Source organism: Myodes glareolus, chromosome 3, assembly GCF_982192425.1.
Source record: "Myodes glareolus chromosome 3, mMyoGla1.1, whole genome shotgun sequence".
Lineage (NCBI taxonomy): Eukaryota > Metazoa > Chordata > Mammalia > Rodentia > Cricetidae > Myodes > Myodes glareolus.
In genome coordinates, this window is record NC_142028.1 from 41378547 (window position 1) to 41406356 (window position 27810).

The following is a 27810-nucleotide window of genomic DNA, read 5'->3' on the forward strand; positions in this document are numbered from 1 at the left end:
CCATCAGGCATTCAGCCTGCACATTTCTGTTTGTACAACCCCTATTGCACACACTCTTGAGCTGTCCCTGATCTTTACCTCTACTCATCAAGTACCAAATATTGTCATTTAGATTTCTCTTCTAATGCCACTTTTCATCTGGGTCAGAGATACTTGGATAAAAATCTCTCTTCAAGAATTTTGTGATGTCCAGGGTCCAACAAGAAGTGCATCTTAAATAGATTTAAAACCAGCAGCTGTTAAATGTAGATTTAAACTGCCTAAATTGATTTGTCACTTGAAAGTGTTTTTTAAATTCTTAAGGCAATTTGAACCATAGGTGAGGCAAACTAGTAGTCATTCTGAACTTTAACCTCTTTGTCTCAATAGTCTAAATACTAATTCTCTTGGGCAGCACACAGAGACTTCCAGAATGCTCTGACCAAGCCCCTGGCTCATATAAAACCCCAAAGTCAGGTTTTCAGAGATGAAGATCACCAAGGAAGGCAAACTCAGAACCATTATCACCAAACTATTCAAACACTGAAGTCATTCAGAGATCAACCAAGTATGAAGAGAGTAAATGGAAGTGAAGTCAGAGAGTTGAAATCTCATTTTTCCCACTCCATAATCAGTGAGAACTCCTCTCATTTTTCTTACCTGAATTAAGTATTATACTGAAAAAATTTCAAAGCTTAAAATTAGAGTCTCCTAACTTGGTTCAAACAAGAAAGACATATTTCTCTCTACCCAAAGACATCAACATTTTTTGGCACTGTTCCAAAGAGTCTAGAGTAAAGTTCGTTATCATTTTTCCTGTATATATACTTGCTTCTTTGAATGTGCCCTTTCTTATGTCAACATGGAGAAAAAGCTAAAATTTCACTTTTTTTCCGATTCAGGATGCCACACTGAAGACCTCAGTCAAAACCAGTGACCATTTCTTGAAGAAATCAAGAAAGGTATCATTCAAATTTGAGTAGCTGGTCATAGGCCTATTGTGGAGAGCTGATGGGAAAATTGGCCAATAAAGATAAAATCTTACTCATAGGTTTCATCATTTTGACTTCCCATAAGTTCAAAATTTCTTTAAATGTTTTAACTTTTTAAAATCCCAAATTTTAGCTTGAGTAATTTTATTTATTAAATTCTATAATTTCTCTTATTAATTTCAGCTCCACAGATTTTAAAATATATATTTTACTTAAGTGGACAAGAAAATGCATTTTTTATAAATATTATTTAATATTTTCTTACTTCTCACTTTAAATGACTTATCATTATAAAACATAAGCAATAACTTTCTTCAATGTGAGCCTTCATATTAATGTCTGTCACTCCTTACATAAAAATGAAAAACAGTTATGGGATTCTTTTGACACATTCCAAACTCAGGTGGCATCTCTAAGTGGAACATCTGGTTGCTGACACCTGGCTTCCATTGTTTTAGACAGAATGCTGTGAATTGCTCCTCAGCTTCTGTAGTTTTTATATCTGCATTTTTAACCAACCAGAGAATTAACGTACTTTAGTAAAAGCAGTGTGTCTATCTATTGCACATGTGGTAACTTTGTGTCTTGTCATATGGTTACATGGTCACTGTATGCCTGTACCTGAAATAATATCGTATAAAAACTATTCATTTATTATGCACATTCCACTAGGTATCGTAAATAACTTAGAAGAAATTTAAAGCATTTAAAATAATACATATGGATACACAAATCTCTTTTCTATGAGGAACTTATTATTCAGTCTTTCATTTTGTATGAATGGATCATACAACATGTTGTCTATTACACCTGGCCTCATTCATTCACTTTGGGGTTTAGAAGTGTCACCTTGACCCAACATGCACCAGGAAGTTGTATCCATGTCCCAGCATGCACCAGGAGGCATTATTCTTTTTCATTGGAATTTGTGATTTTCTTTTCAATATTTTACTTCTTTGAATGTTTCATAGGTGATAATATGTACATATTTGTTTATTCATGTGTATATACACACATTTTAAGTTTGCTATCTTCAAATAAATTTTAGCTGACTTAGGAAGCTCTGAAGTTGAACAACTATCCTGTAAATATCTTTAAATGTGTTATTATGTAACATACAGACAGAAGGATTGTGTAAATATTTATAGCTATTTAAGCCAGTGTTATGTGGTTAACAAAACTAGTTTTATTAGAAGTAATTTCAAGGCTGTTTTCAAAACAACAAGTAAGCCACCAAATGGAAATACTATATACATGTATTTATTATGTCCAAAAATCTTATTTGAGAAAACAGATTTTTTTCAATTATAAAAATGGATCCACAAGTAGCAAATATTTTTGAGTACAGGGAAATTCTATGTAAGGATGTATGGGTGTGTGTGTGTGTGTGTGTGTGTGTGTGTGTGTGTGTGTGTGTACTCTGTGCCTATATATATAGAGAACACAAATATATCTGCAAGACAAAAATGAAAATTAGCAAGCACACCTGCTTTCCATTTCATATTGTTCCTTGTATTTGTTGGATAGTGATGGCTAGATTTCCTGAGAAATGATGGTTAGATTTTCCTCCTGAGAGCAGGAGGACACTGTGTCCCTAAGTACCTGTCCCCTCAACCCCAGGCTGCATCCTCTAAGGATTCTTTGTAGCTCACTTCCCATGTGTCGAAGTCAGTACACATCACTTTTGCATACTAGCTTTGATGAGGTGCAGGATTAGAATGATTTTCAAATTGCTTCTCTGGCTGAAGCTTAACCTATGTTTAAGTAGTTACTAATGTTAAGTTTTATTTTATTTAATCAACGGACTGCCTCCAAAGAAAACAACTGACAAATCAGGGAGAAAATCCATCACGTGTATGCATAGAAGTCTTCGCCTTTGTAGAAAGGTTTCCAGAATGATGTAATAGGGAAATAATATTTGCTTTTCACTTCTTAGTGCAGGAACAACTATGCATGTACTTGAGAACCATTAGATATTGATCCATGCCTCATGCCATACAGGAAGATGAACTAAGAGGATCATGGCCTTCAAGTGCTCATAAAAAAATTAAGGCACACATCTTTCATGACCTTGACTTCATAAGTAGTGATTTAATTTTTGTTTGTTTGTTTTGTGAGATATGGTTTCACTATAAAGCTCTAGCTGTCCTGGAACTCTCTGTGTAGACCAGCCTGAGTGACCTCAAACTCAGAGACCCATCTGCCTCTACCTCCCAAATGCTGGGGTAAATATATCCATGCAACAGTTCCTTCAGCTATGACCCAAGAAACAAAAGCAGCATAAGAGAAAATAGAAAAATGCCATAAAATTGCTAATTTCTATGTAAATAAACAGGAAGAAGGAATGACAATCAATAAAATTGTACATTTGGAGAGAATGTATCTGAGAATGATCCAATAATCAGAATAGATAACTCATATAATTTAAATTTAGAGATTAAAAGACAAATAGCATAAAGATGGGGAAATAATCTTAGTGGACAGTTTTTTTAAGAATTGCCAATAGAGAATAAACACATGACACAATATGACTGGACATAAAAAGTATAAATAATATAACTAAAATCTATAATGAAGTTTGCTTACAACCTTGCAATATGATTTTAATAAAAGAGTAATAATTACCCATGTTGGAGAGTTGGAACCTTTATTCGTGAAAATATTTTGTTTTGGGGAAAATACAGAAAGGTGTAACTTGTTTTGGAAATAGTTTATAGTTCTTTAACAATCCAGTACAATACCAGTTTTGATTCATATATTCAGAGGAGAGATAAAACAGTATCCACAAATATTCCTACAGAAGTGTTTTTAGTAACATTGTTCATAGATGCCTCTCTCTCTCCCTTATGTGGGAATAATTCAAATATCCAACTGAGGAATAAGGAAAGGATCTGTAAAGCATGCATAAAATGGAGTAGTATTCTGCCTTTAGTGATGTGCAAGTGGATGATGCAACATGCATGAACCTTTAAGATATCATGTTAAATGAAAACAGACATCAAAAAACATTGCATATTGTATGATTAATTTATGTGAAATATTGTGAGTAGGAAAGCTCATCTTTGCCGAAGGCTGGGAGATAGTTGAAAGTGATGGTGAATACAATTTTATTTTATAGAATATGTAAAATATCCGAAATTAGTGTATATTCATATACTGTCTTGTGAGTTTACTACAAATCAGAAAGCTGTACACACTCAAGCAAGGGTAAATTCTAGAATATGTGAGTTGTATCACAACGTCTTGGGAAAAGATAGAAAGCAATTGATGTTGATTAGAAACACATCTCCTGTGCCAGAGAATGAAGCATTGTCTAATTACCACCGTTTAAGAGCTCTTAATGTCTACTGACCATGTTACTGGAGAACTGTGTAACTAAAGCCTGACTGCACAGACCTTTCAGTGCACAGCAGAAACATTTCTAAATACTACTGCTAAATACTACACAGTAGAAACATTTCTAAAATACTGCTCCATTGGAATTTTCAGTCTATGAAATAAAACAAGTGGACCTCTAAAGCTGGCAAAGAGTCATTGTTTAATAATTTAGTCAAAACAAGAACCCTGGCAAATACGGAAAAGTTGGTGGTAAACATACAGTGTGTCAAACCTTCATTGAGAACACTCAGATGTAAGTACCCCTGTGTACTTAGCTTGCATTTGTTATGATGAACAAATGTGCAGTTGGACTTCAAGATTATACAGTGACTAACAGGTCATCTGCCAATATCTCTGGGTCTGTAGTTTTATGTTAAGGTGGACTGTTGTGTGTGAGACAAGATGCTAGGCCCTCAGTGGAAATGGTGACTAAGTCTTTCGCAGTTCTATTGGGAACTGATATTTCACATTACACTGTATTCCCAGTGAAGAAGTGGAGGAGGACGGTAAATGCAGGGGCAAAATATTTGTCTTTTCCTTCCTAAACAGCAGTCAAGTGTCAATATGATTTTGAAAAATTTATAAGAGTTGTAAAATACTGCATTTCCCCAGAGCCTCCTTTAATTCTGTTGAAGTGGCAATTTGTGATATAAATATGGGATGGACCTCTACACTATTCAAGTAACTTAAGTAGAAGTAATCTATATGCAGAAATAATTTCTGTCAACTACACCTACACACACACACAACCCCCACATCCCCACACACTAGGTGAATAGCTTGTGAATTTTTAAATCAGAATTCACCAATGGCCCTTGGCTAATATCTGTCTCTGGGAGAATTATGGCAGCTTAAATAATTTCAGTTTTATATTTTGTTTCAAAGATATTACCTTGGCTGGATGGCTCCCTGAAGACCAGCCTATACTGTTATTTATGCTCTGACTCTGAGTCACCATTTTGCCTTTTGATCTCTTTATATTTTATGTGTCCTCTTGGAACTAGAAACTCAGAATTTTTTGTCTGGTAGTTGATTATTTCCTTTCTCAGTCAGCTACATTTTATATACTATGTTTTAAATAATCTTTGACGTATTTCAAAATAGAAAAAAAAAATGTCAGGTTTGGCATCTCCCAAAGAGGGAAAACTGTATTTACTATGTATAACCAGAGATTATATATGTTAAATAAAATCTCATACAGAATCTTTAGGCTGGGTATAACGAAATATCCCAACTCAAGTTAACCTAACACTAAACCAAGTTGTTCTGTTCATCTTGTAAATTAGGCAGTCCAGGAGTAAGCGAAGCTCTGGCCACAGGGTAATCATACACAAACAACCCTTATCATGCTGTTGCTTCCAGCTCTGGCTTCATTCCGAGGCTAATTGTATTCATGGTTGTTATATGACTGCCAAACTACCTGCCATTTCCTTCTTTTTTATCCCTGAGTCACTTTGGGACACGTATTTTTATATCCCACCAAAATCACTAACAGCTGTCAGAGGGAGTCATGCGGTAATCATATAAAATAATGCGACTTTATCCCCGAGCCTTATTGTGTACCACATTTCTTAAAAGAGAAGAAAAACGTGTCTATGGATAAAATCTATAAAATTTTTCCATGTGTGGCTTGATTCTTCATTTGAAAATAAGGGTCTTCATATACATGTGTGGAAGAAACTATTACGTTTAAGGTAAATAAAATTTAGACGCAACATTAAAATTAGAGTCCATGGGGATCAGATTAAACACATCCATGCAGGAATTTCTTTTACTGCATGAGAGACTGTAAGTTCTGATCTTCCAGCCTCGTTTAAAATCTTAAAGCACTGGCTTCAAACATCTTTAAAACTCTTCTTGTCTGTTCCACCAATCGTCAGATGTGGGTCAAGAAATCTCGGTTTATTAGACTTATATTCAGCAATTGTGAATTTGCTTATAGGTAAAACTATTCTGATTTTCAACATTTAAAAGTTTCCATAGTCAAAGTCAGAAATACATTTTTATGTGGTTCTGATGAGTAATTAAGTTTCGAAGCTCCATGCAATCACCATCCTAGGAAGTCTGCCTGGATACCTCTTTAGAATAGAAATCTCTGCCAGTTTAGAAAAGGTCGTCCTGGTGTCCTCCAGTCAGAATTATCCAAGGTGACATATCTCCCTCATACAAGGAAGCTAAAACATGGACTACAGGAAACTCTATGCTTTGCTAAGACAACTGATTGGCATCTTAGCAGTATTCCTAAAAGGCTCATCAACTCAGATACCAGTGGGAAGTCAAAACTGTCCTTATCTACAATAACATCTCCACTTGGGGTAGCTTAGTCATTAGCAATAATTGTGCAGATTACATTAAATACAAAGAAAATATAAGGATCATAAAATCTCATGTGTTCTTTAGAATAAGCTTTATATTTTCATGAAACTTTTCATATCGCTGCCTTATCATTTACTCCCTCCTTATACAGTGGCTTGTGATTTGACAAAGCTAAGAGCCATGGTCTTATCAGACATGTAGAGTATGTATGATTAAGAAAATATGTTTACATACACACATGTCATCTTCTAGTCTTACAATACATTACAGGGTAAGTAAAAGACTTTATGAGCATGCATATATTAGACTACTGCATAACTAAACTGCTGTTAACCACCTGAGAGACTCATAATATTAAGCAATCATCTCTGCTTACATTTGGAAGAGGTCCCTGTGGGAAGGGCTGTTTGTACTGATAAAGATTGGGTCAAGTCAAATAATGATGGATTCATGAAAAGAATCTGCTGTGAAACTATTAAACAAATCACATTATAACAATGCTATAAACATTATGTTTTAAGATAGCTCCAATCCATTTATTCCATGTAGAGTGGCTGTAGAATTCTGGCTTTCAGAAAAAATGGTGGATATTGGTTTTCAAGGCTGATTCAGAGTCAGTGTGTTAAGGTTAGAACAAGTCAAGTGCCACAAAGCCTTTTATTTTCACCATGGTTACAAAAGTCATTTCTCTTCACTTAGCACTCCTTAGATTCTTTCAGGTCATATTTTCAGAGTCCTCTAAAATTTGATTCTGCTGACATTTGCCTGTATTCTCATTGTTTACATGGAAATTTATTCAGAAATCATTCAAATGCAATTTTTATTAGGATTATAAGACCACGAATGTTTATTTTTTTTAAATGACTCTGTTTTACCCATTTGGTGGCAATTACGAAAACTAGCTTCACTTCAGGGCACAACTGTACTTACCAGGCCTCAGGATATTGTACTACCAATTCTGTATTCTAAGGGTCAAAACTGGGTTCATGTAACCGTCAAACTTCATCCTAAACAGAAGCTACCTTGCTTCGATTAGTAAACTATGAAATGATCTCACCTCAGGGAGTTGATATTTATCATGTTTCACAGTATGATGAAGACAAGAGGAAAAGAAGCTTCAAGCTGTATTTTGAATATTAAACTGAAATCCAATAAGAAATAAAAGAGAATATACTACAAAAGTCTCATAAAAATCCAAGATCATAAATTTTCATGATATTATTTAGAAAGTGAAGGAAAGATATAGTATATTCTGGGGAGTACTGAGAGGTTGTATTCTTGGGTTTTCCTTATGTATTGATGTACATAGCTCCTTTCCTAATAATCAAATCTTAAAAAGCACAGTACTGAAGACCTGAATGCTTGACTATGGTGATTCTATACTTTTGCTCACATGAATTTTCCAAGAGTCTGTAAAATGTGGAATGGATTTGGATGAGTAATCTGTGTCTTAGTATGTGTAAGTAATTTGACTGAATTAGTGGTCAAACTAATATTTAAATTCAAGTGTAATTGTGTGAGCACTTGTGGTTTTCAGATTAAGATTTAAATCTTAATGGACAAATGACACTTCATTTACTTATCTGCATGCCATTGACAATAAAATAAGTAAGTTTACAGTACAGGAGCAAAGAGAACAGTATAAATAAAAAACATGTTAACAAATTTGATGATGTAGAGAAAAAATAACTGAACAGTGGCAAAGTCAATACACATGTTATATGGAAGAGAGAATTATTATGGTTCCTCTCCCCTATGTAAAGAACTACAAGATTTGTTAAAGATGCTTTCTTTCTTCCATTATATAGCTTTAGCTCCTTTGTTGAAAATCAGGTGTTCATAGGTTTGTGGATTAATATCTGGGTCTTCGATTCGATTCCATTGGTCAACATCTCTGTATTTATGCAAATACCAGGCTTTTTTCATTACTGTAGCTCTGTAATAGAGTTTGAAGTCAGGGATGGTAATGCCTCTGGAAGTACTTTTATTGTATAGGATTGTTTCGGCTATCTTGGGATTTTTGTTTTTCCATATAAAGTTGATTATTGTTCTCTCTAGTCCTGTGAAGAATTTTGTTGGAATTTTGATGGGGATTGCATTGAATCTATACATTGCTTTTGGTAGAATTGCCAATTTTACTATGTTGAACCTCCCAATCCAAGAGCATGGGAGGGAGATCCTTCCATTTTCTGGTATCCTCTTCAAATTTCTTTCTTCAAGGACTTAAAGTTCTTGTCAAATAGATCTTTCACTTTCTTGGTTAGAGTTACCCCAATATACTTTTTTTTTTCAAATATTTACACTTCATTCCCTCCTCCCAATCCCCTCCCGTTCCCCCATACCTCTTCCTCCCTCTCCCTCTCTGTTTGAGAGATGGCAGGGAATCCTGCCCTGTGGGAAGTCCAAGCCCCCCACCACCACATCCACGCCTAGGGAGCTGTGCATCCATATACACTAGAGTCCCCAAAAGCCAGAACATGCCATAAAAACAAGTCTCAGTGTCTTTATCAATGGCTTCTAAGTCATCCCCCATTGTCAACCATAATCAGAGAGTTCGGTTCAATCACATGCTCGTTCAGACCCAGTCCAGCTGGATTTGGGGAGCTCCCATTAGAATAGGCGCACTGCCTCAGTTGGTGGACAAACCTCTCATGGTCCTGACTTCCATGCCCATCTTCTCCCTCCTTCTGTCTTTCAATTGGACCTTGGGAGCTCAGTCCATAGATTTGATGAAGGTCTCTGTCTCTATCTCCATCCGTTGCCGGATGAAGATTCTATGGTGATATTCGAGATAATCATCAGTGTGATAGTGGGGCAAGGACATTTCAGGCACCCTCTCCTCTGCTGTCCAACGACCTAGCTGGGGACATTCCCATGGACACCGGGGATCCCCTAAAGAGCCAAGTTAACCCAATTAAAAAATGGGGTAATGAACTGAATGGAGAATTCTCAACAGAAGAAGTTCAAATGGCCAAAAGACACTTAAGGTCATGTTCAACTTCCTTAGTGATCAGGGACATGCAAATCAAAACAACTTTGAAATACCATCTTACACCTGTCAGAATAGCTAAACTCAAAAACACCAATGATAGCCTATGCTGGAGAGAATGTGGAGGAAGGGGAACACTCATCCATTACTGGTAGAAATGCAAACTTGTGCAACCACTTTGGAAATCAGTGTAGTGGTTTCTCAGGAAATTGGGAATCAACCTCCCTCAGGACCCAGCAATTCCACTCTTGGGAATATACCCAAGAGATGCCCTATCATACTACAAAAGCATTTGTTCAACTATGTTCATAGCAGCACTATTTGTAATAGCCAGAACCTGGAAACAACCTACTTGCCCCTCAATAGAAGAATGGTTAAAGAAGGTGTGGAACATATAAACTTTAGACTATAGTTCACAAGCCCAGAGAAGCCAAATAACAAGGTGAACCCAAAGAAAAGCATATATAGATCCTCCTGGAAATTGGAAGCAAACTAGATTGCCAGGTAAAAGTTGTGAGCATGGGGGTGGGGACAGGGGTGGGGTTGAGGTTGGAGGAAGGAGAGATGGGGAGAGGGAAGGGAGAAGGGAAGCACTTGCAAGAGCTTGGGGGAGTGAAAGGGATGGAGATGGAGGAAAGGCAGATATAGGATCAGAGAAGAGGATACCTTCATTAAGGGACTCCAAGATACTTTATGCTATTTGTGGCTATCGTGAAAGGTGATGTTTTTCTGATTTCCCTCTCTGCTTCTTTGTTCTTTGTGTATAGGAGGGCTACCGATTTTTTGAAGTTGATCTTGTATTCAGCCACGTTACTAAAGGAGTTTATCAGCTGTAGGAGTTCTTTGGTAGAGATTTTGAGGTCGCTTATGTATACTATCATATCATTTGTAAATAACGAAAGTTTGACTTCTTCCTTTCCAATTCAAATCCACTTGATCTCCTTATGTTGTCTTATTGCTATTGCTAGAACTTCAAGCACTATATTGAAGAGGTTTGAAGAGTGTGGACAGCCTTTTCGTGTTCCTGATTTTAGTGGAATGGCTTTAAAAAAAATAAAGAATTACAACAGCTAAAGTCTGCTGAGATAGGAAGAATTAATCATTCCAAATTAGAAGTTCCCTAACTGATTATTTAATACAAATTAATCAGCATTGAAATCAAACACACACATGCAACAAAAGCTGGCTCAACATTTATATACATATATAAAAGAAAAAGAGATCATCAATTTCAAAGGCAGTTGGGAGATATGGAAAGGGTTTTTAGTGAGGAAAAAGCAGTGGGGATTGATACATTTTAATTTATGTATATATATCTTTTCTAAAAATGTTCTTTGAGAGTTAGTATTCTCTTATTCACACAGTATGAAAAAGAAAAAGTAAGAAAAGGGAGAGATAAATAAAAAATCCAAGAGTAATCAGCTCTAGGCTGAGTATTTGGTGGTTAATGGACTGATGGGGGATCAGCAGAAAGTAGCACATGGTAAGAGGATTAGGCCAGAAGGAGTTTCTGTTAGGAAAGGAAGAGAAATTCAACATAAATGGAACATCCTGAGTTAAAGGGAGAAGGACTATAATGGAGTCTATAGAAATAGAGTATCAGAGGTATACTCAGGTGTATAGCAACAGTAGCAATATTTATTATCTTAAGGAAAGTAAGAGACTTCTAAATGAGTTTAAGCAAGATGGAGACATAATGAGATGTGAACTTTAAAAATATTATTTTTAAATTATATTTTCAACTAATATTTATAACTTCTTGAGAGTCTTTAACTATTACAAAAGAATTTATTGTTTTCTTAATGAATCACAAAGCAAAGGAACATGTATTTGGTCTTTGAAAAATGAATTGCAGTGAATAAACGGCTATTAGAGGAATCCATGAAGAGATAACTACAGTGGTTCTGGTCAAGATTTGGGTGGTTTCATTGAAAGTTCTGAAAGAAAATGTGAAAAAAAGGATTATATCACATGGAAATTGTAGAATCAGAAAATAGAATGCTCAGAATATACTGTATCTTTTCTTCACTTTCCAAGAATATGAGAAAATGGAGGAAAATATTAAGCAGACTTCTGCACATGGGCAAGTATGTAGTAAAACAACACGAAATGAAAAATATTCTTATTGGAAGCTAAGAAGAAACTCTGTTGTAGATATGTGGCATTTGAAAAACCTCTAAAACTTAAAGTGTCAAGCATATACAAATTTCAGAGTGTCAACAGTTTTGAAACTCTTGTATATTTGAATTTACCAGGAATGGAAACACACAAACTAAATTCTCAGGAAAAATAATGCAAAACTTAGGGATTCAAGAAGACCTACCAAAAACATGAAAATAAAACATGATGTGATACTCACCTCTGTATACTGTGAATATGTTTTATTGCTATTTGTTAATAAAGACTATGTTTTGGGTCTATAGCAGTACAGAATAAAACAAGGAAGAAAATCTGAACAAGGATATAGAAAGAGTAGGCAGAGTCAAAGAGAAGACATGTGACTGCCAAAGGAGAAAGATACCTGTTGAACCTTTCATATTAAGCCAAAGCCTCACGCTAATACACTAATTAATAGAAGTGGCTTAATTTAAAATGTAAAATTGATTAATAGAAGTGGATTAATTTAAAATATAAAATTAAGATGTAAAAGTTAGTTAAGTAGAAGCCTGAGCTAACAGGTCAAGCAGGGTTGCAATTAATATAGTTTCTGTGTTATTCTTTGGGTCTGGATGGCCGAGAAATTAATGAGAAGCCTCTGCCTATTAAAACATCACATAGTTTATGCATAGACATTTTTCTTATGGACTGAACCTAGGAAAGGGCTGTAAAATTACAAGCCCAAATGAATGTTTAGGATCTATAATTGTGATATAACTATCATTTAAAATAACATATACACAAGATCTTTGCAAGATTCCATAAAAGTTGGTTTGGTTTTGAATTAGTAAACTGGGTCTCAGTGTGTATAAATAATTTGACCAATTGTCAGAACTAATATTTGAATTTAAGTCTAACTGTGTGTATGCTTAAGATTGATAAATATCAATCACAACTTTCACACAGATACAGGACACTTCATTGATCTGGAAACTCTAAAATGACAGCAAAGCATCTGCAAGGCAGTGACCACACCAAACCTAATGTGTACTTAACAAGAAGGCAGTAAGTAAGAAGTGTGCAAATAAGGTTGGTGGTAGAAAAAAAGATGATACATAAATGAGATGAAATAAAAGATAATATACTTTAGATAGTAGTTTTAAGGAATAATGGGTTAAAAGATGCATTTCAAAATCCTAGATGATATTTTGTATGTATCCATCACAAAGAAACCATAATTGTTTAAGGTGATATATGTACTTATTTGTTTATTTGTTGTAGGGAGCTGCTAGTCAGTTCCTGGCTGTTTAGCCCCAAAATAATCACATAGAAGCCATATTATTTTCAATACTGTTTGGCCAATAGGTTAAGTGTATTTCTGGCTAACTCTTATATCTTAACCCATTTCTAGTAATCTGTGTATCACCACATGGCTGTAGCTTACTGGGTAAAGTTCTGTCTGGCTCCAGTGGGGCTATATGGTTTCTCCCTGAATCCACAATTAACCTCCAAGTTTGGTTTAGTTTAATTTCACATTCAGTTTACTTTTCTCTGCCTAGCTAAGTTCTGCCCTATAAACAGGTCAAGGCAGTTTCTTTATTTGCCAATGGTATTTACAGCATACAGAGGGAAATCACACATTACCTGCCCTTTTCTGTTTAAATGAAAAGGAAGGGTTTAAATTTAACATAAAATTACATATAACAAAACGGGTTTTAAGAAATAATTACCATTATAGTGTTTATATCTACTTTTTCTTTTATCATATAAGAAAAACTATAACTATAAATTCTTCAGCTCTATCAAACACTCCAGAAGGGTATAATATCCAAAACTCTAGAATTGACAAAGACATCTCATTGCCTAGACAGTCACCCAAAGTTCTTCTGTACGGTTGGGTCATCCATATTTAACCTATGGGTCCATAGTGTACAGCAGACTTTTCCATGAAGCAGGAAATTTCAAAAACAGTTGTGCCTATGTTGGGGTTTGTCAGTCACTTTTTTGTTTGTGTCCTGCAGAATGTCTGGTAGACACTTTCTATTCTTTCATGAAGCAGGAACCCCAAAGGACCATCTCACCTTTAGACAAGTTCAACAGTCATTTATATGTAGGTCTTGCATGTTCAGTTAACATAGTATACCATCAAGCAGTCAGGGCAAGAACAGTTTTTTGCCCAAATGACTAACCAACTCCATAAGGAGCCTCTTTGATGCCTATCTTCCTCTTGAAATAGATTGGTGCTGCCAGGAGCAGATATGTCTCACTGTCACAAACAGTCCTAAATTTTTAAAACACTAAATGTCATATTCTGTAGTCTTTGAAGATTTGAAGAATCCCTATCCATCTGAAATACATCGAGAAAATCTAACAAATGTGACTACAAGCTTGACTATTATAGATGATTATTTATTAACCTATATTTCTTAATTTTAGATTACATTTTAAAATAAACTACACAATCACAATACTTCAATCAAGAGCAGAAATATACATTTAACAAGATTGACCTTAAATTTGCATCAATAGACCAAGATCCATACCAAAGCAAATCTCTATAGCATATTCCCCTTTAAATGTAATTAAATTCTTAACACAAAACACCCAGGAAATCTGGGACACCTTGAAAAAACCAAACTTAAGAGTAATAGGGGTAGAAGAAGGAAAAGAGTTACAGCTCAAAGGCCCAGAAAATACATTCAACCAAATTAAAGAAGAAAACTTTCCCAACCTAAAGAAGGATATTCCTATGAAGGTATAAGAAGCATACAGAACACTGAATAGAGTGGATCAAAAATAAAACCCCTCTCACCCTATAATATTAAAACACAAAACATACAGAATAAAAAAAATATTAAGAGCTGCAAAGGAAAAAAGTCAAGTAACTTACAAAGGTAAACCTATCAGAATTACATCTGACTTCTCTATGGAAACCATGAAAGCCAGAAGGTCTTGGACAGATGTGCTGAAGAAACAAAGAGACCTTGGATGCAAGCTGTACTACCACACCCAGCCAAGTTTTCTTTCACCGTCAATGGAGAAAACAGGATATTCCAGGATAAAAAAAAAAAATTAAACAATACATATCCACAAAACCAGCCTTACAGGAAGTAATAGAAAGAAAATCATAAGCCAAGGAACCCAACAACACCCACAATAACCCAGACATCTCACAACCCTCCACCAGCACGACTCAAAGAAGGGAAGCACACAAACTCTACCACCAAAAACAAAAGCAAAAACAAAAACACTGGTCATTAATATCAATGGACTCAATTTGCCTATAAAAAGGCACAGGTTAAGAAAATGGATGTGAAGACAAGATCCAAAATTCGGCTGTTTACAAGAAATACACCTCAAACCCAAAGACAGGCATCTACTCAGAATAAAGGGTTAGGAAAATGTTTTCCAATCAAACAGACCTAAGAAACAAGTGGGTGTGGCTATATTAATATCTAACAAAATTGACTTCAAACTAAAATCAATCAGAAGAGATGGAGATGGACACTTTATAATTATAACAGGAACAATTCATCAGGATGAAGTCTCAATCCTGAATATCTATGCCCCTAATATAAAAGCTCCCACATATTTAAAAGAAGCATTACTAGAACTCAAGGCACACATCAAACCCCACACACTAATAGTAGGAGATTTCAACACTCCTCTCTCACCAATGGGCAGGTCAACTAGACAGAAACCTAAGAGAGAAATAGAAGTAACAGAGGTAATGAATCAAATGGACTTAACAAACATCTATAGAACATTCTACGAAAATAGGAAAGAATATAACTTCTCAGCATCCCATTGAACCTTCTTGAAAATTGATCACATACTCAGTAACAAAGAAAACTTCCACAGATACAAAGAAAATTTAGTAATTACCTGTGTCTTGTTGGGTCACCATGGAAAAAAGTCAGAATTTAATAAGAATTCTACCTCCAGAAAGCCAACAACGAACTCATGGAAACTCTAAGTGCCCATATTAAAACAAACAAACAAACAAACAAAAAACAGAGAAAGCTCACATTAGAAACTCAACAGCACAGCTGAAAGCTCTAGAAAAAAAGAAGCAACCTCACTCAGGAGGAGGAGAAGACTGGAAATAATCAAACTGAGGGCTGAAATCAACAAAATACAAACACAGAAAACAATCCAAAAAAAATGAAACAAAAAGCTGGTTTTGGAGAAAATCAGCAAGATTGACAAACCCCTAGCCAAACAAATCAAACGGCAGAGAGAGAACACGTAAATTAATAAGATCAGAAATGAAAAGGGGAACATAACCACAGACACAGAGGAAATTCAGAGAATCATTAGATCTTACTACAAAAGCTTATACTCCACAAAGTTGGAAAATGTACAAGAAATGGACTTGTTTTTAGATAAGTACCATATACAAAAGTTAAATCAAGACCAGGTGAACAATCTAAATAGATCTGTTAGTAGCGAAGAAATAGAAGCAGTTATCAAAAACCTCCCGACCAAAAAAAAAGCCCAGGACCAGAGGGTCTCAATGCAGAATTCTACCAGAACTTCCAAGAAGAGCTAATACCTATACTCCTTAATGTATTTCACAATATAGAAACAGAAGAGTCATTGCCAAATTCTTTTTATGAAGCTACAGTTACCCTGATACCAAAACCACATAAAGACACAACCAAGAAAGAGAATTACAGGCCAATCTCACTCATGAACATCGACACAAAAATTCTCAACAAAATCCTGGAAAACCCAATCCAAGAACACATTAGAAAAATTATCCATTATGATCAAGTAGGCTTCATCCTAAAGATGCAGGGCTGGTTCAACATATGCAAATCTATCAATGTAATCCATCATATAAATAAACTGAAAGAAAAAAAACCATATGATAATTTTATTGGATGCTGAAAAAGCATTTGACAAAATTCAACACCCCTTTATGATAAAGGTGTTGGAGACATAGGGGATACAAGGATCATACTTAAATATAATAAAAGTTATTTACAGCAAGCTGACAGCTAACATCAAACTGAATGGAGAGAAACTCAAAGCCATTCCACTAAAATCAGGAACACGACAAGGCTGTCCACTCTCTCCATACCTCTTCAATATAGTGCTTGAAGTTCTAGCAATAGCAATAAGACAACATAAGAAGATCAAGGGGATTCGAATAGGAAAGGAAGAAAGCAAACTTTCGTTATTTGCAGATGACATGATAGTGTACCCCAACAACTCTACCAAAGAACTCCTACAGCTGATAAACACCTTTAGTAATGTGGCAGGGTACAAGATCAACTTCAAAAAATCAGTTGCCCTCCTATACACAAAGGATAAAGAAGCAGAGAGGGAAATCAGAGAAGCTTCACCTTTCACGATAGCCACAAATAGCATAAAATATCTAGGGATAACTCTAACCAAGGAAGTGAAAGACCTATTTGACAAGAACTTTAAACCTTTGAAGAAAGAAATTGAGGAGGATACCAGAAAATGGAAAGATCTCCCGTGTTCTTGGATTGGGAGGATCAACATAGTAAAAATGGCAATTCTACCGAAGCAATCTATAGATTCAATGCAATCCCTATCAAAATCCCATCAAAATTCTTCACAGACCTTGAGAGAACAATAATCAACTTTATATGGAAAAACAAAAAACCCAGGATAGCCAAAACAATCTTATACAAAAAAGGAACTTCAACTCTATTACAGAGCTAAAGTATTGAAAACAGCTTGGTATTGGCATAAGACCAGAGAAGTTGACGTATGGAATCGAATAGAAGACCCGGATATTAACCCACAAACCTATGAGCACCTGATTTTCGACAAGGGAGCTAAAGGTATACAATGGAAGAAGAAAAACATCTTTAACAAATGGTGCTGGCATAACTGGATGTCAACCCGTAGAAGAATGAAAATAGATCCATATCTATCACCATGCACAAAAATCAAGTCCAAATGGATTAAAGACCTCAACATTAATCTGACCACTTTGAACCAGATAGAAGAGATAGTGGGAAGTAGTCTACAAGACATAGGCACAGGAGACCACTTCCTAGGTAGCACAGACAAGAGAATCAATGAATAAATGGGACCTCCTGAAACTGAGAAGCTTCTGAAAACAAAGGACACCGTCAGTAATACAAAAATGCTACCTTCGGACTGGGAGAAGATCTTCATAAACCCCTCATTAGATAAAGGCCTGATCTCCAAAATATACAAAGAACTCAAGAAACTAGACACTAAAACTCTAATTAACCCAATTAAAAAATGGGGTGCTGATCTGAACAGAGAATTCTCAACAGAAGAACTTCGAATGGCCAAAAGACACTTAAGGTCATGCTCAACATCCTTAGCGATCAGGGAAATGCAAATCAAAACAACTATGAGATACCATCTTACACCTGTCAGAATAGCTAAACTCAAAAACACCAATGATAGCCTATGCTGGAGAGGATGTGGAGTGAGAGGAACACTCATCCATTGTTGGTGGGAATGCAAACTTGTGCAGCCACTGTGGAAATCAATTTGGTGGTTTCTCAGGAAACTGGGAGTCAACCTCCCTCAGGACCCAGCAATTCCACTCTTGGGAATATACCCAAGAGATGCCCTATCATACTACAAAAGCATTTGTTCAACTATGTTCATAGCAGCACTATTTGTAATAGCCAGAACATGGAAACAACCTAGGTGCCCCTGAATAGAAGAATGGTTAAAGAAGGTGTGGAACATATACACATTAGAGTTTTACTCAGCGGTAAAAAACAATGACATCTTTAATTTTGCATGCAAATGGATGGAAATAGAAAACACTTTACTGAGTGAGGTAACCCAGACCCAAAAAGAGGAATATGGTATGTACTCACTCATAATTGGATTCTAGCCAAAATTAAAGGTCTTTGAGGCTATAATTCATGATCCTAGAGAAGCTAAATAAGAAGGTGAACCTGAAGAAAACCATGTAGGAGGAGAGGTGAAAATGGAAACTTTTATATTTTAATAAACTTTAAAAAAAAGAAGGTGAACCTGAACAAAATCATATAGTTATCCTCCTGCATATTGGAAGTAGACAATATTCCCATGCAAAAGTTGGGTGCATGGTGGGTAGGAGAGTGAAAGTATGGAGAGATGGTTAAAGAGAAGGAAGTAGGGGAGAATTGGGGATAGCTTGGGGGAATTGGATGAGGGGAAGGAAGGAAGGATGGATATGGGAGCAGGGAAGTATATATCTCAACTAAAGGAACCATTTTAGGGTTTGCAAGAGACTTGATTCTAGAGGGGTTTTAAGGTCCAAGGAGAGGTCCCCAGATTGTCCCCTGGACAGTAGAGGAGAGGGTGCCTGAACTGGCCTTGGTCCATAACCATACTGATGAATATTTTGCATATCACCATAGAACCTTCATCTTGTGAAGGATGGAGATAGAGACAGAGACCCACATTGGAACACTGGACTTTTTAATTTTTTAATTTTTTTTGAGACAGCATTTCCTTTTAGCTTTGGAGCCTGTTCTGGAAACTAGCTGTCTTTTTAAAATTTAAATTAAAAAATTCAAACTATCTTTTTTCATTTTACATACAAATCCCAGGTTCTATGGTGACAGTTAAGATATTCATCAGCCTGATTACAGGGCAAGGCCAGTTCATGCACCTTCTCCTCTATTGCTTGGGTTCTTAGCTGGGTTCATCTTTGTGGATTTCTGGAAAATTCTCTAGATCTAGGTTTCTTGCTATCGCCTTAATGGCTTCCTCAATCAAAATATCTCTTTCCTATTCATTTCTGTCCTTCCTCCAACTCAACTCTCCCATTACCTCAAGTTTTATTCATCCCTCCCGCTCTCCACTCCTTTTCTCCTTCCTTCTTCCCTTCTCACCCACCCCCACGCTCCAATTTTGTCAGCTGATCTTGTCTACTTCACCTTTCCACGTGAATTTATGTATGTTTTTCTTAGGCTTCACCTCGTTACTTAGTTTTTCTAGGATGATAAATTATAGGCTCAATAACCTTTGCTTTACAGCTACTACCTACTTATGAGTGAGAGCATGCCATGTTAATCTTTCTGTGTCTTGGTTACCTCACTCATGATTTTTTTCTAGTTCCATCCATTTATATGGAAATTTAAAGATGTCATTGTTTTTGACCACTTAGTAGTACTCCAATGTGTAAATATGCCATATTTCTTTATCTATTCTTTGGTTGAAGGGCATCTAGGTTGTTTCCAGGTTCGTAGTATTACAAATAATGCTGCTATAAACATAGTTTAAAAAATGTCCTTGTAGTATAATTGAGTATCTTTGGGTATATGACCAAGAGTGATATTGCTGTGTCCTGAGGTAGGTTAATTCTCAAATTTTTGAGAAAGTACTATATTGATTTTCAGAGTTGCTGTACAAGTTTACATTTCTACCAGTAATGGATAAGTTTCCCCCTTACTCCACATTCTCTCCAGCATAAGTTTTCATTGATGTTTTTTATCTTAGCCATTCTGACTTGTATAAGATGGTATCTCAGAGTCATTTTTATTTGCATTTCCCTGATGGCTAAGATTGTTGAGCATTTCTATAAGTGTCTTTTGGTCATTTGAGATTTTTCTGATGAGAATTCTCTGGGTAATTCTGTACTACATTTTTAATTGGAATATTCGAAATTTTGATGCTTAATTTATTGAGTTCTTAATATATTTTGGAGGTCAGTTTTCTGCCTGCTGTGGGGTTGGTGAACATTTTTTTCCCATTCAGTAGGCTGACTTTTTTTCTTATTGACTGTGTCCTTTGCCTTACAGAAGTTTTTCAGTTTTAGGAAGTCACGTTTATTTATTGTTGCTCTTAGTGTCTGTCCTGCTAGTGTTAGATTTAGAAAGTATTCTCCTGTGCCCATATTTCTAAGGATACTTCTGACATTCTCTTTTATCAGGTTCAGTGAGTTTGGATTTATATTGAGGTCCTTAATACAATCCATTTTTACTTGAGTTTTCTACATAAGGATACATAGATCTACTTGCTTCTTTTATATGTTGACATTCATTCATGCCAGCACCATTTGTTGAAGATGCTTTCTTTTTTCCATTGTATGATTTTAGCTTATGTGTAAAAATTCAGGGATTCAAGGGTGAGTGGATTAATAACTAGGTCTTTGATCTGATTCCATTGACCAACTTGTGTGCTTTTATGCCAATATCAAGCTGTTTTCTTTACTGTAGCTCTATAATAGAGCTTCTCAGGGATGATGATGCCTCTGGAAGTTTCTTTATTGTACAGGATTGTTTTATCTATCCTGGCATTTCTGTTTTTCCATATGATGCTGTGTATTGTTTTTTCAAGTACTGTGAAGAATTGTGTTGGGATGTTGATAAGAATTGCATTGAATCTATAGATTGCATTTGGTAGGAATGTCATTTTTATTAAGTTGATCTTACGTATCCAAGCTCGTGGGAGATCTTCCATTTTCTGATTTCTTCTTCAATTTCTTTCTTCAAAGACTTAAAGTTCTTATCAAATAGATCTTTCATTTTTTTTTAGTGTTACCCCAAGATATTTTATGTTATTTGTGGCTATTGTGAAAAGTAATGCTTCTATGATTTCTTTCTCAGATTCTTTGTCATTTGTATATAGGATGGCTATTGATTTGTTTGAGTTGATTTTGTATCCTGTCATATCACTGAAGGTATTTATCAGCTGCAGGAGTTCCCTGGTAAAGTTTTTGGGCCACTTATGTATACTGTCATATCATCTGCAAATACCAAATGTTTGACTTCTTCCTTTTTAATTTGAATCCCCTTGACCTTCTTTTGTTGTCTTATTTCTCTAGCCAAACTTCAAGGCTTATGTTGAATAGGAGAGAGTGGACTTGTTTTGTTCGTGTCTTGTTCTTGATTTTAGTGGAATCACTTTGAATTCTCTCCATTTATTTTGATGTTGGCTGTCGACTTACTGTATATTCATTGTATTATGTTTAGATATGTTCCTTGTATCCCTGTTTTCTACAAGATCTTTATCATGAAGGGGTGTTGGTCCCTTTCAGCATCTAAAAAATATGATCATGTGGGTTTTTTCTTTCAATTTATTATATGGTGGATTACACTGATAGTATTTTGTAAGGTGAACCATCCCTGCATTTCCAGGGTGAAGCTGACTTGGTCATGGTGGATGATTTTTTTTCATGTGTTCTTGGATTCGTTTTAGTAGTATTTTATTAAATATTTTTGCATCTATGTCAATAAGTGAGATTAGTCTCTAATTCTCTTGTTTGAGTCTCTATGTGGCTTCTGATCTGGGTAACTGTAAACTCATAAAAAATGTTTGGCAATGTTCCTTCTGTTCCTATTATGTGGAACACTTTGAGGAGTATAGGTATAAGCTTTTCTTTGCAGTTCTGGTAGAATTCTACATTGTAACTACCCAGCCATGGTTTTTGTTTTGTTTTGTTTTGTTTTGTTTTGTTTTGTTGGGAGGCTTTTGATGACTGCTTCTATTTTCTTGTAGGTTATAGGTCTTCTTAAATTGTTCACCAGGTCTAAATTTAATTTTGGTATGTGGTACTTATCAAGAAATTTATCAATTTCTTCTATAATTTCCAATTTTGTGGAGTATAGGTTTTTGTAGTATGACCTAGTGATTCTCTGTGTCTGTTGTTATGTCCCCCTTTTCATTCTGATTTTGTTATTTTGGATGTTCTCTTTGCCTTTTGATTAGTTTAGATAAGGTTTTGTCTATCTTGTTTATTTTCTCAAATAACCAATTATTAGTATCATTGATTCTTTGTATTATTTTCTTTGTTTCTATTTTATTGATTCATCCCTCAATTTGATGATTTTATGCCATCTACTCATCCTGTGTAAATCTGTTTTTTTGTTCTAGAGCTTTTAGATGTACTTTTAAGTCAATAGTGTGATATTTCTCCACGTTATGTAGTCACTTAGTGCTATGAACTTTCCTCTTCACACTGCTTTCATAGTGTTCCATAGGTTTGGGTACACTGTGCCTTCATTTTTAATGAATAATAGGAAGTCTTTAATTGTTTTCTTTATTTCTTCCTTGACCCAGGGGTGGTTCAATAGAGCACTATTCAATTTCCATGAGTTTGTATTTTTTTCTGTGAATAATGTTGATGTTAAATTCTAACATTTAACCATGGTGATTAGATAATGTATAGTGGGTTACTCCAATTTTTTGTATCTGTTGAGATTTGTTTTTTTGCCTAATATGTGGCCAATGTTAGAGCATGTTTCATGAGGAGCTTCAAAGAAGGTATATCCTTTTTTGTTTGGGTGGAATGTCCTGTAGATGTTGTTAACTCCATTTGTGTCATGACATCTGTTATTTTTCTTATATCTCTGTTAAATTTCTGTCTGACTGACCTGTCCATTCTGGAGAGTGGGATGTTGAAGACTCCTACTATTAGTGTGTGAGGTATGATGAAATATTTACACTTTAGAAATGTTAATTTTACATTTGTGGTGTTCTTGTATTTAAGGCATTGATGTTCAGGATTGAGACTTCATCTTAATGGAAACTGTGGGACAATGGTCTTTTACCCTGTAAAGGTTTGTCACTTATACTGGTTTAATAAAATGCTAATTGGCCAGTAGCCTGGCAGGAAGTATAGGTGACCACAAACTCACAGAAATCTTCTTGCCTCTGCCTCTAAAATGCTGGGATTAAAGGTGTGTGCCACCACTGCCCGGCTCTCCAATGTTCTTCTTAAGAAGTATTTATGCTCTAGTCATAACTTCAGAATTTACTTCTAATTTTTTCTGATTCCTAAGATCTGGAAAGATTTACTAAAATAATATGGGACATTATGGTGATTATATATAAATATTAGAACATTATATTATACTAGTTAGGCCCTAGCTGACTCTACTGGGAAAAATTTATAGATTTTTTTAATTCAAATGATTTTGATTCAAATAATGAGTTCCACAGCTATCATTCTGGTCCTGAACTGAACAGGTCTAAACAAGAGGTTTAATTTCCTTACTCATGAATGTAGAGTTACTGGCTACATTTCAGGGTCCCTGAAGTGATTAAATATAGAAAGAGTTCTCAATATACTAAAACTAACTGATGATCACAAAATTTCAGAGGTTGAATGGTGCATCAACGTGGGGCTAACTACACTGATGTAAAGTCTGAGAAAGCTTGGAAAGGAATTCAGGACACAGAAAACAAAGTTTAGTCATATTTTTTTGACTGGCAGTTTCCTTAAGAGAGATTTTTCTGATTCAGCTGTATAAGAAAAGAAAAGAAAAGAAAAGAAAAGAAAAGAAAGGAAAAGAAAAGAAAAGAAGCCACACAGTTTTGAAATGGCAGCTTCCTAGGCCACGCTGCCAGCACTAACTCTGCTCATTTTAGAAGGCTGAGCACTTGCATGAGTTTGTGGGCAATGTGATGCAAGTTACTTGGTGGCAGCATGGGCCAACTGGTTGTCAGAGTTGTGGTGGTAAGTATCGCTTCCACCCGGCAGTCTTAGGCACTGAACAAACTTCCACCATGTTGGGCTGAGTGGAGCAAGCAAGAAGGACCATATTTTGTTTAGCAGTGTCGCAGCTTAGGTTCTTAAAAAGCACTTGGCCTTTTAAGAAGCTTTCCTGCTCAGAAAAGAATTAGAGAAATGCAATAAGGGCAGATTCGGACATAAAAGACCTCTAAATGAGACACTTTGTTTTTAATACATGTTTGTAGGCTTGGGAGAGAGAAGAAAAGGAGTATAGAGAGTTATAAAAAGAAAAAAACATGGTTTAAAAAACTAAAATAGACTCTTTAAAGAGACAAGGAAAGATAATAAAATAAATATTAAAAAGTAATAGAGTAAAAACAAATAAGCCACATAAAAATGGAAAGTACACAGAAAGTCTGGATTAAATATTTTATTGTGTTTTCTTTGATTTTTTTGAATGTTAAATAGCTGCTTAATGAGAGACATTTCATTGTATGCACAGCTAAGTTAAACCAACATAAAGGCATCTTGACTTCAGAATTTGAGTCTAAGGATATGTTGCTTTGGAAAAGAGGTTCTGCTTTTGTTTCCACAGAAAATTAGAGCCTGTGGATTAATTCCAGTCTATTGTTTTTTGATAGACCAAGACCCCCCAAAAGGTTGTCATCAAAACCTGCATAATTTACTTCACTTAACAAAGAGCAGGAAGCAGTCTGGAGCGAATGATGCCCAAATTCCTAAATATTGTTTATAAATATTTGTTTACATTTAAAGAGGGATATGATATAGAGATTTGCATTGGTATGGTTCTTGGTTTATTGATACAAATTTTAGGTTAATTTTGCTATATGTATATTTCTGCTCTTGATTATGGTATTGTGTTTTTGCAGCTATTTTAATAATGTAATACATAATTAAAAATTATAGATTAATAGATATGCATCTATAATACTCAAGCTTCTAATGAAGTTAGTTAGAATTTCTAGATGTACAGAGATGTATTTCAGATGGACAGGCATTTTTCAAACTTTTCAAGGACTACAGAATATGACATTTAAAATGATTAAGAACTTAGGACTTTTCAAGAATGATACACATCTTCCTGGCACCACCAACAAATAGCTTCAAGAGGATAATGGGCACTGAAGAGGCTCAGTATAGAGTTTGTTAGACATTTGGACAAGAAACTGCTCTTGCCTAGACTGCTTTATGTTATGTTATATAAAGTGAATGCACAGGACCCACAGAGAAATGATTGCAGAACTTGCCTAACGGTGAGACAATTCTTTGGGGGTTCTGCTTAATGAAAGAGTCTGCCAGACATTCTGCAGAATACAGAGGGAAGTAACTGATGAAGTACCAATATAGACAGATCTGCCTTTCAAATTTCCTGTTTCATGGAAAAGTCTGCTAGTTACCATGAGAGTATAGGCTGGAGATACATGCCCCAATGGTACAGAAAAACTTTTGGTGACTGTCCAGCCAGTGAGATGTCTTTGTCAGTTCTAGAGTTTTGGAAGTTGTTTATATTGTACTTCCTGTTTACTTAGGTAATATTTTAACATTCTGGAATCTTAGATGGAGTTGAAGAATAGATGGCTATAGCTATAGTTTTCCTTAATTATGAGAAAAGATAAAGTATATATAAATATTGTAACTATAATTCTTGCTTGATACATGTTTTATTATATATAATTTTACTACATTAAAGACAAAACCTTCCTCTTATTTAAACAGAAAAGGGGAGGTGTTGTGGGATTCCCCTCTGTATGCTGTGAATACCATTGGTTAATAAAGAAACTGACTTGGCCTGATAGGGTAGAACAGAGTTAGGCAGGGAAAACTAAACTGAATGCTGGGAGGACAAAGGTTGGAGTCAGAGAGAAGCCATGCAGCCTCCCAAGAGACAGATGCCAGAAATTTCTCTGGTAAGCCACAGCCTTGTGGCAATATACAGATTTATAAGAATGGACTAAATTAAAGTGTAAGAGTTAGCCAATAAGAAACTAGAGCTAATGGATCAGGCATTGATTTAATTAATGCAGTTTCTGTCTGGTTATTTCAGGGATGAACAGTCAGGAACAAACAAGCTGCTTCATCCTACAACAGTTGATAACTGGTTAAAGTATGGGGAACAAATAAGTATAAAAGAGACATCTATGTCACCGGTTCCAAGGTTCAGGGAAAATTATAAAAGGAAAGTCAGAAAGAATATAAGAACAGGGCAAAGAGTTGGGAGAACTGTGGAATATTGACTATGAACAGGACATGGTGTCTGCCTTCCTGAATCACAAGGCCTGTAATTAACCTGCATAAGTGTGGACTCTACAACATTCTATCATGGAGCAGATGGTGGTCTCAGCTGCCTCTCTCTTTCCTGATATATATCTGTATCCAATTATTAGTTAAAATATATACACATGCACAAGCACGTGTACATCTAGAGGGAGAGATCCTTTGGTAAGTGATGAGGTGTCCATCCTTCTGCGAGCAAATTCTCATCTATGCTTCTGTAAACAGTTCTATTTTTGAGTCACACAAAAAATAAATATATAAAATGTAGAATGTAGGCTAATTATGAAAGGGAAAGTAATCAGCAGGAGAGAGAGGGAGACAAGTCAGAGTAACAGGAAGTGTGAGCAAAATGATCACATTCTGTATGAACACAATGTAAATGTCATAATACATTGTTATGCATGATTCATATATGCTAATAGAAAAACTTCAAAAACTATTACTGTTTTATTTTGAGTTGATCTCAGCCATTCATACTCCTGCTTTTTCTTCTTTTGATTTTTTGTGGTTAGGTGACAATATTTTTCATATTCAGGAATGGGTCTCTGCAATTGTTTCTGTGGAACAGAGCTTGGAATTGAATGCCCAGTGGGTTCTCAATAAAATGTTCTTTGATTGAAATTTGAGAGAAACAGAATTTTCATGGACTCTCTTGGGTTGTCTTTGATTTGATTGGGACTGATTCTTCCTGAGTTGGGCATCTACTATTAGTGTAAATGTTGTCTAATAGAAACCAATATCGCTACTTCATTGCTATCTCTCTGGGATGAAATGTTAAGGGTATCTCAATCTGTTCTTACAGGCTCCACTTAGTAGACCATGTTTTCAGGAAATGTAGCAGATTTTAATTTAATTAACACGGTTGGCAGCAATAAATGAAAGTGCCTGGGTAATTTTGCCATATATTTGCTTTATCACTGGCCATATTCCTTACACTTGTGATTTCTATTTTCCCATCATAAGAACAGTAATAAAATGCTCTCTCCAGGGTCAGGGCCATTAAGAAAAATAAAATGTCTATTTTTCATATTGTCTCTATATTATAGGTAAGTAATAAAAGTATTTCTCTCAGTAAAGTCTCGTGTTTGGTGAGGCTGATGAACTGCACTAATTCCAGGGAAACTATGATCACAGAGGAGAATCAACCCTGGAAATTTGTCCTCCTATGAAAATGAATATCCTGGCATATGTGTGCATTGCTGTACACATCCACAATAGTAGTAATAAGCATTGTAAATGTATTTATTTCAGTGTAGAGACCTGATTTTAGGAAAAACCTGGGAAATTTCTCAAAACCTCCACAAATATGCCTAAGGATGAATTCATGTCATTAAAGCTAGGAATAAATG